This window comes from Zea mays, chromosome 8, assembly GCF_902167145.1.
Source record: "Zea mays cultivar B73 chromosome 8, Zm-B73-REFERENCE-NAM-5.0, whole genome shotgun sequence".
In the NCBI taxonomy this organism is placed as follows: Eukaryota; Viridiplantae; Streptophyta; class Magnoliopsida; order Poales; family Poaceae; genus Zea; species Zea mays.
This window is the reverse complement of record NC_050103.1, coordinates 66,393,994-66,407,581: the sequence shown is the minus strand read 5'-3', so window position 1 is coordinate 66,407,581 and position 13,588 is coordinate 66,393,994.

Here is a 13,588-nt window from a genome sequence, read left to right as displayed (position 1 = left end):
GCCTGCAAAACACACATAAGACCACAACCCCAGCGAAGCAAAAAAAACACATAAGAACCGAAGTCTAGCTCAATGTACCTGACTTAGTGCCTCCTTCATCTCCTCCAGCCGGCGGGACACAGCGCCCGCCTCATCCCTCACAGCAGCAAGTGCCGGCATCTCGCCGCCAGCACTAAGAGCACCACCCTTCGCCTTTGGCATTACGGCAGCTGCCGTGGTCGCCGCGGCGGGCGGAACAACTACAAGTTGGCCTTCGTCCGGCCCTGCGACGTATCAACAAATTTAAAAAAAAAGAGAGAAAAAGAAAGCCAAGCCAGCGCCTTACCAACAAGATAGTCCTCCACACTAATGTCGGTGGCGAAGTCGGCGACGCGCTTGCCCGGCGGCGGCAACCCTCGGGCCGACTTCACCGCCTCCGGCACCCTGCCGGACGCCGATGCGGCCTTCGCAGTCTTGGAACCATCGGCGGCAGCCGCAGCCTCCGACGCCCTGCCGGATGCAGGGACGGCCGACTTCGCCGCCAGCGGCGGCTGACCTCCGCCGGGGGTCGTAACCTTCGCAGCCCCCCGCTGCCTCTTCGGCCTGGCTTCATGAAGCCTCACGACCGCCTGGCGCTTCTGCGCAGCTCCTTGGCGATCCTTGTCCATCACTGCCGACACAACAACAGCAATATTCCGCCCGTAAGGAAACACCTTCCACTCACGAACCATGCGAGATGTAAAAAAGTCTTCGCCGGCCGCGCGGGGGATAGGAACATTCCTAGGCAACCAACCCCCGGTAACCCTCAGCATCCGCGCCGAAGACTCTCGGAGCTCGGGCGAAGACATCCTTCCCCCCGGGGCCGCGCATGTCCTCATCAATTCTCTAGCAAAACTATCGGAAACCCCAAGTCCTCCCATAGCAGTACCTAGTTTCCTCTTCTTCGAGGATGGGGCGGCCGCCGGCGCAGGGTCGTCTCCAGACTCTACCACCGGCTTCTTCCCGCGGCGGTCCACATCGTCTTGGCCGGGATAACCATTATACGGCAGTCGATTCAATTCAAAAACCCTGTTCAAACGGTCATTCGACCCACGGATATCCTAGCTACGCTGGCCCTCTGTCCTCGGCACGTATCGACCAACGATCCGCACCGCCCCATCCTCCGCCTCACGCACAAAGGCGGCCGGATCGCGGCTTTGCAGATCCAGCGCGAAGGCATGACTTCGCACCAGCTTCCCACCATGGGAGGGCATCTAGCGAGGGCACACTTCGCCCAACGCCCAGCCATGCGCCAAGGGCCATACCCCGTACGCCACAAATTCTTCAACCAAATCGCGCCCACTGCTCAGGCCGGCGGCGCACCGAAGGGCCCCTTCGTCCGCATCCTCCTCCGCCACCTCAAAGGGCGGGTATGTTGAGTAAAAATGCGAACACATCTCAGACACGGGGAGCCCCTCATGGTCTTCGACGGTACCCTCCGCGACGTAAAACCAAAACTCATTCCAATTGCCCCACTTGTTGCGGGCGCAAGGGACTAACTCTGTGACACCCCAGGTGTCTATTTCGGGTTATGTCAGAAGAATTATCCTAATCTCGGATGCTCAGTAAAAATTTCTATTTCTCGCTCGCGTATGTCCCTGATTATCCAGATTATTCATTCACGTTTCACCGAATTCGGAGTTACTCAGTCTCACAGAAGGCCAATTTTTGGAGCCTGTTAAAACTTTTATCCTCGGCACGAATGCAATCTCGATATTCAATCTCGATTTATAAATCTTGTCTAAAGCTCGTTTAATCAAGCGCTCGACAGTTGCTAGTCGAGCTGTGTCTGAATCCAATTTTCTCGATGTTCGATCTATGTCCGACTATTTTATTCGGATCCGTACTCGCAAACGAAATACTCAGTATGTCGTCCTCTAATTAATTTCTATCCGATTCGGCTTAATATCTTTGAATCCAATCCGATTTCAAAATCAACATCGACAACGATTTTAAAATATCACGATTCGTTTTCTCCGACTAAAAAAATCCAAAATCGATCAAATCTTGGGACGATTTATTTTCGAATCATGCGTAGGGAATTATTTTCGAGCGAAATCAAATTAGACTCTTGACCGGATTAATCGCTCAACCTTCCGTTCGTCCGAACTCTTTTCGCTCTGTTTTTACACAGACGAAATCCGCAGGAGCATTTTTGCTCCGGAAAAATATTTAGCGCAGCCCAAAATTGGGATTTTGGGCCAAGCCCAAACCAGCCCATTTGGCCCATTGAAACCCTAACCCTAGGTTTTCTTCTATAAATAGGAGCTCTCTCCCTTGCAAATTGGAAATTTTCCATTTCCCCCCCTAGCCGCCACATCCTTCTTCCTCCTCTCCCCCACACGCACAACTCTCTTCTTCCCTGTGCATGGCGCAGAAAAAAACCTCTCAGTCGTGCAGCAGCTCTGCGTGCTCCCCTCGGCCACCATGGCGCCCTCCTCCCTAGCTTACCTTGCCCAGGGCAGAAGCTTCCATGGCGAGCTCCCTTCCCCACGGCAAGCAGCGAGCCTCGTCGGACGCTATATGCTTTGGTCGCGCCTGGGACTCCTATGGCCGAGCTAGCCACCTGCCAGGACAAGCCGCAGACCCCTCTGCTCCTCCATGGCCATGAGCTCGACGTCCCCTTCTTCCTCTCCTCCCCCATTTCCCTCTATCGGCCATTAGGCCCCTGCTCGTGCCTCTCCATCGCACAAGCGCAGGGGACCTGTCCGTGGGTTGGGGCCAGGGTTTTCCCTCGGTAGCCTCGCTGAGAGCAGTAGGTCGAGTTTCCCTTGTCCATGGCGCGACATCTCAAATGGCGTCTTCCCCTCTGGATAACACGCTCGACTACCTCCTCTGGCCACATAGCTCCCTTTGCTCGGCACTTCGCCACGCAGCCGCAGGGCGCGTCCCTGCTGGAAGGCGAGCGCGAGGCCCCCCGCATCGACGCTTCTCCCTCAGCGGCAGCACACGCAGCACCCTTCCACCTCGCCACCGTGGCCGGCTCCTTCCTCGCTGAACAACTCCATTTCCTCGTTTCGCGCCTAGCCTGCTCGATGTTTTGCCCGATGGGTTCACATGCCTTAGGCAGCGCCAAAATAGCAGCCGCGGCACTCCACCTCCACCCCGCACTCGCTTGCCCGACAAAAATGCCTCCCCGTTCGTCGACCTCGTGTGGCTGCACACTTGTTGTTGCTGCACGTTGTCCGTCAACGCGCAGCCCCTCTATTTCCCCGTCAGCGCAGCAGCAGCTCTCCTGTTCGTTCTCCACTCCCCTCGTCGCGTGTCATCGCTCTCGTGCTCGCTGCGCAGCCCCATCCGCGACACCGTCGAAAACCGTGGTGAGAAACACCCCGGTGCCCTTGCTATTATCATATTTTTGTGCTCGGAAAAATGTTGAACTGTTGCGTGTGTCTAATCGCAGCTAGTGGTCGACGCCGCGCTTCGCGCCTTGCCCGTTCGACGAAATGCCAAGCCATGTGGACAGCCCATGCGTCTAGTCACGACTCGTTCAGGTTGATTGATTTATAGTTTATAATACATATGCTTTGGTTGATGTCGAGCAGTGCATGTATATATGTGGATGTGTGTAATATGTTGTGGCTATACACGTTGGTAGGATCGCATTTGCGGTTAGAGAACAAGAGGTTGTTGATGTGTGCGATTTGTAGTTTGTCTAATTACGTTTTGGTCGATGTGGTGTATAGTGGTGTTTGATTAGAGGTGGGTATAAAATGTTTGGATTATATGTCGTGGCAAGGTCGCATTCACGTTTTGGTAAACACGTGTGTCGTGCTTGTTTTATGTGATGAGTAAGTTTGGGAATATATGTGATGTGAGGATTGAATTAGTGCACGTATGTGTGTGTGTGCCGTGGTGTGATATAGTAGTGGTGGCGTGAGATAATTGTTTGAGGTGTGCGGGTGTATGCCGTGATATGGTTACACTCGCAACAAGAAAAGATGTACACATTGGGTAACACGACGCTTAGGTTGCTGTTGTATAATCGAATAAAGGATGTATTATTAAGCTTGAATCAAAATGTGGGGTACTAGTAGTACGCTAGACAGGCGATGTTCCAAATAGATAAATCGGGTGATGTAGTAGTTGTCAAGCGTGATAGAGGTTGAGTCACTTATGTTATAAATTGATGCTCGACATGTGAGGTCTCCTAAAATATGGTGTTTTAAGTGACTTGTGCGTTGTCCAGTTTAAGTTGAGGAAATGGTTAAGAAAAACTAATTAACTTTCTCCCACCTATGTTTTTGAGTTGCGAAGTCTAAAATACCTTGCTAAGTGTTATACTAGTTAACCAACTTGTTAGATGACTTTAGTTAAGCTCGTGGTCACGATGATTTGCTTGTTGTAGTCTAAATACGTATGGTTGTGGTCGCGGATGAAAAGTATTAGTGCTCATGTGAGGTATAAGTTAAAATACACATTATTGTGTGAACAACACTTCGATATCGATTATCGGGGAGAATGCGTTGTTAATTAAATATAGTACTTCTAGTGCTCATAATGACACGGATAAAAATTTGTAAGTTCACTTGTTAGTTCTCACTTGGTTATTTTAACTCTAACAAATGTCAAAGTGTTATAATAATTCAAGTCTCTAGAACGCGGCAATTCTTGAATTGTATAGAAACTGAAATGTGTTGATTGTTGTTTTGGGCTGCACGTATTGTTTTCGGTGTGCTGTATGTTTGATGAACTAAATTGTATTTTCTGTAGATATGTGCTATAGAAAAGTGGTAGATAACCTTATTATCTTGCTGGTGTTAAAATTTGACAGCCATAGGTCTGACGGTTTAGGAGTTAGGATTTTTACAAATTCAGTAACTGAATCTGTCCAAATTCTGTACAGATTTCAGAAACTGCATTGTTTGCCTAATTTAATGTTACAATCTGTTCATGGTCATTATAAGAAAGTTGTAGATGCTTTTCTAATCTTGCTTGTGTTAAAATTTCATAAACACAGGCCTGATAGTTTAAGAGTTATGAATTTTACAAACTGGTTGCTATGTTCTGTCCTCTGTCAGGACAGATTTCGAAAACTGTAATGTTTGATTTGATTAAACCTGGAATCACTTCTTGGTGATTATAAAAGTTATGTAGTGCTTTTGCCAAGCTTTCCAAAAAGTCTTGGATCACTCTTTTTGGTGATCTAAAGCTTAAGTTATGAATGTTTCAAATATGAAGACTGAATCTGTCCAGTTCTGGACAGCAAAGTCTTATAGTGATATTTATCCTTAGTTAAATATTGAATCACCTTGAGATGTTTATAAATGATATGTAGACAATTTTATTACCTTTCCAGAAAGTCTAGGAGCACCTTGTTTGGATGTCTGAATCTTTTGTTGTGAATTTTTGAAGCTACAAGTCTGAATCTGTCCAAATCTGGATAGAGCTGCTGTGTTTGCACAATTCGACCTTGCTAAGTGTTTAATCAGGTTATGATGACAATACCAAAGTTGTAGAGCACTTTTTAAGCTTTCCAGAAAGTCCTAGTTTGATATTTTTGGACTAACCATTGAAGAGTTATGATTAAAACAAGCAACTGCTGTATTGCTGTCCAAAAATCTGCAACTGCGCATTTGATTGTTTTGTTCACCTGTTGGCTAAAAATGCTTAGTTAGCACTTAGCAGACATAGACCTGTAATGTCTAAACTTAGGATAACATGTGTTCCATGATTGATGTGTTTGCTTGAGTAGTTAATTGTGGATAGGAATTCCTCCTCTATTGAACTGGTGCTTGGGATGCTTGTGTGTGATAAATAGAAGAATAATGAAAAGCCGTAGCAGGTTAAATAGATGCTCGTACTTATGGGGTCGTATTTGCGTTGCATAAATATAAAAAATGTTTGTCTTCTTTTAGTGGTGTTACTGTTGTGCGCTCGATGATGCGTAGTTAGCTAACACTAGTGTGTACATTTATTTATGATGTCTCGCTACTTGGTGTTTAATTCACTAGCAGGTACTTAAAATATCTTGTGCTATTTCATTATATTCATACATATGCATCTTGCACCTCATATAGGACCGAGAGATGATCGAGCAACTGATGTGGTGCCAACCACAAGACGCAGTTGGTGGACGACCTGAAGAATGATGGACATAACCAGGATTTGCTCGCCAAGCGAGTACCTCCCCCAGCAAACACTATCTAAGTGTTAAATTAAAGGCAAGCCCCGGTTTTATGCATAACCTGTTATTTATGCTATTTTACTTCACTTAATGATTGTAGGATTGATTGTGCACTTAGGTGTAGGAATTGTTTGAAACCCTAGTTGCATGATCTCAGGAATCCTTTTGAGATGAATACTAGTATGACAGGTCGAGTAGTTGCTTTATTTAATTAGGATCTCGGTAGAAGACGAGTGATTTTTCTAGCACTCGCGCGAGATCAGGAAATTGATTGTACCCACTTTCACACTGTCATGATACTAATTGGTGGATAACAATCCATGGGGATTGGTTGTTCACGAGATGGAAAATGGAATAAGGATTAACGTGCGGATACCTGTGTCAAGCGTTTGAACGTACTAAACACATACCGAGAAATATGGTAAATCGGTAAGCCTAGTACCTGAGTGAACCTGCCCGCAGACATATCCCCTCACGCGACCTGAGACGAGGTCTCCCATTCTGGTTATGGTGGGTACAAGTGCGGTCACTGCACGACGGCCAGTCGGGGTCAGTGGGGCATTGTACGCCAAGGCGGTGAGCCCTGATCTGTTGCCAGGGAATCGATGGGGACGGTTGATGTGTGTGGGGACGGAGTGCCCCTACATGTCGTGTGTTTAGGTTTACCTTGCAAGGATAAAAGCTCGATTCGAATCGTCTGCTTCTCGCAGCTAATGAGACTGCTTGATCCATTGTACTGCATTGAGTAATAAGTGGAAATGAGGTGACTGGCAAAAAGATGTTGATTGCAATAATGTTTGATACCATGTATGATTAGCTAGGTACACATCTAGTTAAAAAGGATCATACTAAAACTTGAAAAGCTAAAACTTGATTTTAGACTCAGCTAGTGCTTTTGGCAAACCAAACCCCTCAGCCAAACTGCTGCATGTCTAGAGGTGGAGGAGTAGACTCCTCACACCGGGTAAGTCTAGCTGAGTATTAGTATACTCAGCCTTGCTTGTGGCACAATTTTTGCAGGTACTCCTTAGGATGAATTGTTAATGGTGTGACTTGGCCTTCATCCCTGCCACCGGGATAGACGGTCGAGTGGGTTATTGCTTCCGCAGGAGAGGACCAGGAGGAGTAGCGTGGCCAGGCTTCGCCATGTTATTCGGTTCTTCTCCGTTAGTTATTTCCGCTGCAATAAATTTATGTTTATCATTTTTTGAAACTCCGATAATGTTATCACTAATGATACTTATTAAATTGTGGTATTATGTTTTATTGTATTTCTCTGTGCCTCACCTTCGAGTGAGCTAGTGGTATTCGATCCTGGTTAAGTGGCTTTATCGGACTAGATCCGAGGGACTGACGATTTATTCCTATTTAAGTGTGGTCTAGCCTCTAAGGCGGGACTTAGGCACTTAAGTTGGAATAATTCGGGCGGTTCCGCCACAGCTGGTATCGGAGCGAATACCAGTACAGAGAAGTCAATAAGTCATGATTACCAACCTTTTCTAAAGTAAAACTTGCTTAGAAACCAAAATTGGATAGATATCAGGACGACAAGGATAGACCTAGGACGTGAAGCCTTAGGAAATAGGTGGGTAGCTAGGTGGCTATTTGTATAGGCCATAAAGGCTACTACTACTACTACTATTAGGAAGGATGTTGTAGAAGCATCCGAAAAATTAGTTAGGTCTGAGAAGACGACTAGAATGAGCATGCATCATGATTGTCGCATTATAATTGTCTCTTGTGTATCAATATGCTTCTCTCATCTTTATTCCAATAATAAGAACTTATGAATAATGTGATGTACTGCTATGTTATGAAAGCTATAAGAAATGCTTTACCTCGTGTTAGATTGGTAAAACTTGTTAGGTCGTGTTATGTGTTTCTCTTGTCTTGCTATCTAGGTGGCACTGTAATTGTTCAACCCTTTTTGCAAAACATTTTGTTGCTTGTTCTGTTCATAGAAAGACCCCCTCCAAACAACCTTCAGTTTAGCAAGTGAAACCTCAAAAAAAATTTCATTCTTGTGTTGGTGTTTTCTAGCCCTTATGTGTTGCACTATTGGTGATGCACCTGCACAACGTGTGACCCCACAGCTTGACCGCTAGACCAACCCAAGTCTCCTTCTGCATATGTTACAAAAAAATGTTGTTTGGTGTCTAGTTGCGCAACCCCTATCAAGGCCATATTTCTTTCCATAAGTCCTTGCCCCTAAAACGTCATAACATTTCTGTTGATCATCCAGCTGATCTTGTTGACGACCTCTCTTTTCACCTGGATCTAGTACTCTCTTTCCTTGTGAATCATGTTGGCTTTATCATCTAAATCTCTGGATCCTTCATTAATTCTGCCTAGTTATCTGGTTATCTGCTATATCCCGTTCTCAAGTATCGGATGTTGATCTTGCCTAAATCTCTCAATTCTGGTTGATCTCATGCTCTTCCTCCAAGAATCATGACGCCATTTTATCAATTCTATCTCTAAGCAGTGTATCCATTTGGTTCCATGGATTATGCTGTTGACTTTAGTTCTCTCATGTCTCAGCAAGTTGTCAATCCTGATCTAGTGGTTGGTTCCTCATATTAAATATCGTATCAATCTTTGGCTGATAATACCCGTGATGATCATAAAATAGTGCTCTAAGTGGAAGAAAATTCTCATGTGATGCTCTTTTGCCAGCAATCTTTGTTTCAACTTCGATCACATTCTTATTTCCTGAGCCATACTCTCATGGGCTCCATCTATCTATGCTATGTGAATTTCTTATTGGTTGCGTTTGGTAATGATGTCATGACTAACGACTGATGGTGCCGCGACGAAACCGAGAGCCTACTATGGTGCACACATGGTTGAGTTGCTCGGTACGCGCTGGTATCGCGGTTAATAGTTGTGATCCATTATAAGACTACACCGGTGTGCTATCTTTTGTGGACACTCTCAGAATGATCGCTGCATTTTGTCTCGATATGTCGCGATATTCTAATCAAATCTGTCTTCAGTATCTTGTCAGATACCCTCTCATGAATTTGCATCTATCTTCAGTCTGGGAGTTACATGCTTCTCCACCCTTAAATATCCTCATTCGAATCTCGGGACGAGATTCTTTTTAAGGGGGGAAGGCTGTGACACCCCAGATGTCTATTTTGGGTTATGTCAGAAGAATTATCCTAATCTCGGATGCTCAGTAAAAATTTCTATTTCTCGCTCGCGTATGTCCCTGATTATCCAGATTATTCATTCACGTTTCACCGAATTCGGAGTTACTCAGTCTCACAGAAGGCCAATTTTTGGAGCCTGTTAAAACTTTTATCCTCGGCACGAATGCAATCTCGATATTCAATCTCGATTTATAAATCTTGTCTAAAGCTCGTTTAATCAAGCGCTCGACAGTTGCTAGTCGAGCTGTGTCTGAATCCAATTTTCTCGATGTTCGATCTATGTCCGACTATTTTATTCGGATCCGTACTCGCAAACGAAATACTCAGTATGTCGTCCTCTAATTAATTTCTATCCGATTCGGCTTAATATCTTTGAATCCAATCCGATTTCAAAATCAACATCGACAACGATTTTAAAATATCACGATTCGTTTTCTCCGACTAAAAAAATCCAAAATCGATCAAATCTTGGGACGATTTATTTTCGAATCATGCGTAGGGAATTATTTTCGAGCGAAATCAAATTAGACTCTTGACCGGATTAATCGCTCAACCTTCCGTTCGTCCGAACTCTTTTCGCTCTGTTTTTACACAGACGAAATCCGCAGGAGCATTTTTGCTCCGGAAAAATATTTAGCGCAGCCCAAAATTGGGATTTTGGGCCAAGCCCAAACCAGCCCATTTGGCCCATTGAAACCCTAACCCTAGGTTTTCTTCTATAAATAGGAGCTCTCTCCCTTGCAAATTGGAAATTTTCCATTTCCCCCCCTAGCCGCCACATCCTTCTTCCTCCTCTCCCCCACACGCACAGCTCTCTTCTTCCCTGTGCATGGCGCAGAAAAAAACCTCCCAGTCGTGCAGCAGCTCTGCGTGCTCCCCTCGGCCACCATGGCGCCCTCCTCCCTAGCTTACCTTGCCCAGGGCAGAAGCTTCCATGGCGAGCTCCCTTCCCCACGGCAAGCAGCGAGCCTCGTCGGACGCTATATGCTTTGGTCGCGCCTGGGACTCCTATGGCCGAGCTAGCCACCTGCCAGGACAAGCCGCAGACCCCTCTGCTCCTCCATGGCCATGAGCTCGACGTCCCCTTCTTCCTCTCCTCCCCCATTTCCCTCTATCGGCCATTAGGCCCCTGCTCGTGCCTCTCCATCGCACAAGCGCAGGAGACCTGTCCGTGGGTTGGGGCCAGGGTTTTCCCTCGGTAGCCTCGCTGAGAGCAGTAGGTCGAGTTTCCCTTGTCCATGGCGCGACATCTCAAATGGCGTCTTCCCCTCTGGATAACACGCTCGACTACCTCCTCTGGCCACATAGCTCCCTTTGCTCGGCACTTCGCCACGCAGCCGCAGGGCGCGTCCCTGCTGGAAGGCGAGCGCGAGGCCCCCCGCATCGACGCCTCTCCCTCAGCGGCAGCACACGCAGCACCCTTGCACCTCGCCACCGTGGCCGGCTCCTTCCTCGCTGAACAACTCCATTTCCTCGTTTCGCGCCTAGCCTGCTCGATGTTTTGCCCGATGGGTTCACATGCCTTAGGCAGCGCCAAAATAGCAGCCGCGGCACTCCACCTCCACCCCGCACTCGCTTGCCCGACAAAAATGCCTCCCCGTTCGTCGACCTCGTGTGGCTGCACACTTGTTGTTGCTGCACGTTGTCCGTCAACGCGCAGCCCCTCTATTTCCCCGTCAGCGCAGCAGCAGCTCTCCTGTTCGTTCTCCACTCCCCTCGTCGCGTGTCATCGCTCTCGTGCTCGCTGCGCAGCCCCATCCGCGACACCGTCGAAAACCGTGGTGAGAAACACCCCGGTGCCCTTGCTATTATCATATTTTTGTGCTTGGAAAAATGTTGAACTGTTGCGTGTGTCTAATCGCAGCTAGTGGTCGACGCCGCGCTTCGCGCCTTGCCCGTTCGACGAAATGCCAAGCCATGTGGACAGCCCATGCGTCTAGCCACGACTCGTTCAGGTTGATTGATTTATAGTTTATAATACATATGCTTTGGTTGATGTCGAGCAGTGCATGTATATATGTGGATGTGTGTAATATGTTGTGGCTATACACGTTGGTAGGATCGCATTTGCGGTTAGAGAACAAGAGGTTGTTGATGTGTGCGATTTGTAGTTTGTCTAATTACGTTTTGGTCGATGTGGTGTATAGTGGTGTTTGATTAGAGGTGGGTATAAAATGTTTGGATTATATGCCGTGGCAAGGTCGCATTCACGTTTTGGTAAACACGTGTGTCGTGCTTGTTTTATGTGATGAGTAAGTTTGGGAATATATGTGATGTGAGGATTGAATTAGTGCACGTATGTGTGTGTGTGCCGTGGTGTGATATAGTAGTGGTGGCGTGAGATAATTGTTTGAGGTGTGCGGGTGTATGCCGTGATATGGTTACACTCGCAACAAGAAAAGATGTACACATTGGGTAACACGACGCTTAGGTTGCTGTTGTATAATCGAATAAAGGATGTATTATTAAGCTTGAATCAAAATGTGGGGTACTAGTAGTACGCTAGACAGGCGATGTTCCAAATAGATAAATCGGGTGATGTAGTAGTTGTCAAGCGTGATAGAGGTTGAGTCACTTATGTTATAAATTGATGCTCGACATGTGAGGTCTCCTAAAATATGGTGTTTTAAGTGACTTGTGTGTTGTCCAGTTTAAGTTGAGGAAATGGTTAAGAAAAACTAATTAACCTTCTCCCACCTATGTTTTTGAGTTGCGAAGTCTAAAATACCTTGCTAAGTGTTATACTAGTTAACCAACTTGTTAGATGACTTTAGTTAAGCTCGTGGTCACGATGATTTGCTTGTTGTAGTCTAAATACGTATGGTTGTGGTCGCGGATGAAAAGTATTAGTGCTCATGTGAGGTATAAGTTAAAATACACATTATTGTGTGAACAACACTTCGATATCGATTATCGGGGAGAATGCGTTGTTAATTAAATATAGTACTTCTAGTGCTCATAATGACACGGATAAAAATTTGTAAGTTCACTTGTTAGTTCTCACTTGGTTATTTTAACTCTAACAAATGTCAAAGTGTTATAATAATTCAAGTCTCTAGAACGCGGCAATTCTTGAATTGTATAGAAGCTGAAATGTGTTGATTGTTGTTTTGGGCTGCACGTATTGTTTTCGGTGTGCTGTATGTTTGATGAACTAAATTGTGTTTTCTGTAGATATGTGCTATAGAAAAGTGGTAGATAACCTTATTATCTTGCTGGTGTTAAAATTTGACAGCCATAGGTCTGACGGTTTAGGAGTTAGGATTTTTACAAATTCAGTAACTGAATCTGTCCAAATTCTGTACAGATTTCAGAAACTGCATTGTTTGCCTAATTTAATGTTACAATCTGTTCATGGTCATTATAAGAAAGTTGTAGATGCTTCTTTTCTAATCTTGCTTGTGTTAAAATTTCATAAACACAGGCCTGATAGTTTAAGAGTTATGAATTTTACAAACTGGTTGCTGTGTTCTGTCCTCTGTCAGGACAGATTTCGAAAACTGTAATGTTTGATTTGATTAAACCTGGAATCACTTCTTGGTGATTATAAAAGTTATGTAGTGCTTTTGCCAAGCTTTCCAAAAAGTCTTGGATCACTCTTTTTGGTGATCTAAAGCTTAAGTTATGAATGTTTCAAATATGAAGACTGAATCTGTCCAGTTCTGGACAGCAAAGTCTTATAGTGATATTTATCCTTAGTTAAATATTGAATCACCTTGAGATGTTTATAAATGATATGTAGACAATTTTATTACCTTTCCAGAAAGTCTAGGAGCACCTTGTTTGGATGTCTGAATCTTTTGTTGTGAATTTTTGAAGCTACAAGTCTGAATCTGTCCAAATCTGGACAGAGCTGCTGTGTTTGCACAATTCGACCTTGCTAAGTGTTTAATCAGGTTGTGATGACAATACCAAAGTTATAGAGCACTTTTTAAGCTTTCCAGAAAGTCCTAGTTTGATATTTTTGGACTAACCATTGAAGAGTTATGATTAAAACAAGCAACTGCTGTATTGCTGTCCAAAAATCTGCAACTGCGCATTTGATTGTTTTGTTCACCTGTTGGCTAAAAATGCTTAGTTAGCACTTAGCAGACATAGACCTGTAATGTCTAAACTTAGGATAACATGTGTTCCATGATTGATGTGTTTGCTTGAGTAGTTAATTGTGGATAGGAATTCCTCCTCTATTGAACTGGTGCTTGGGATGCTTGTGTGTGATAAATAGAAGAATAATGAAAAGTCGTAGCAGGTTAAATAGATGCTCGTACTTATGGGGTCGTATTTGCGT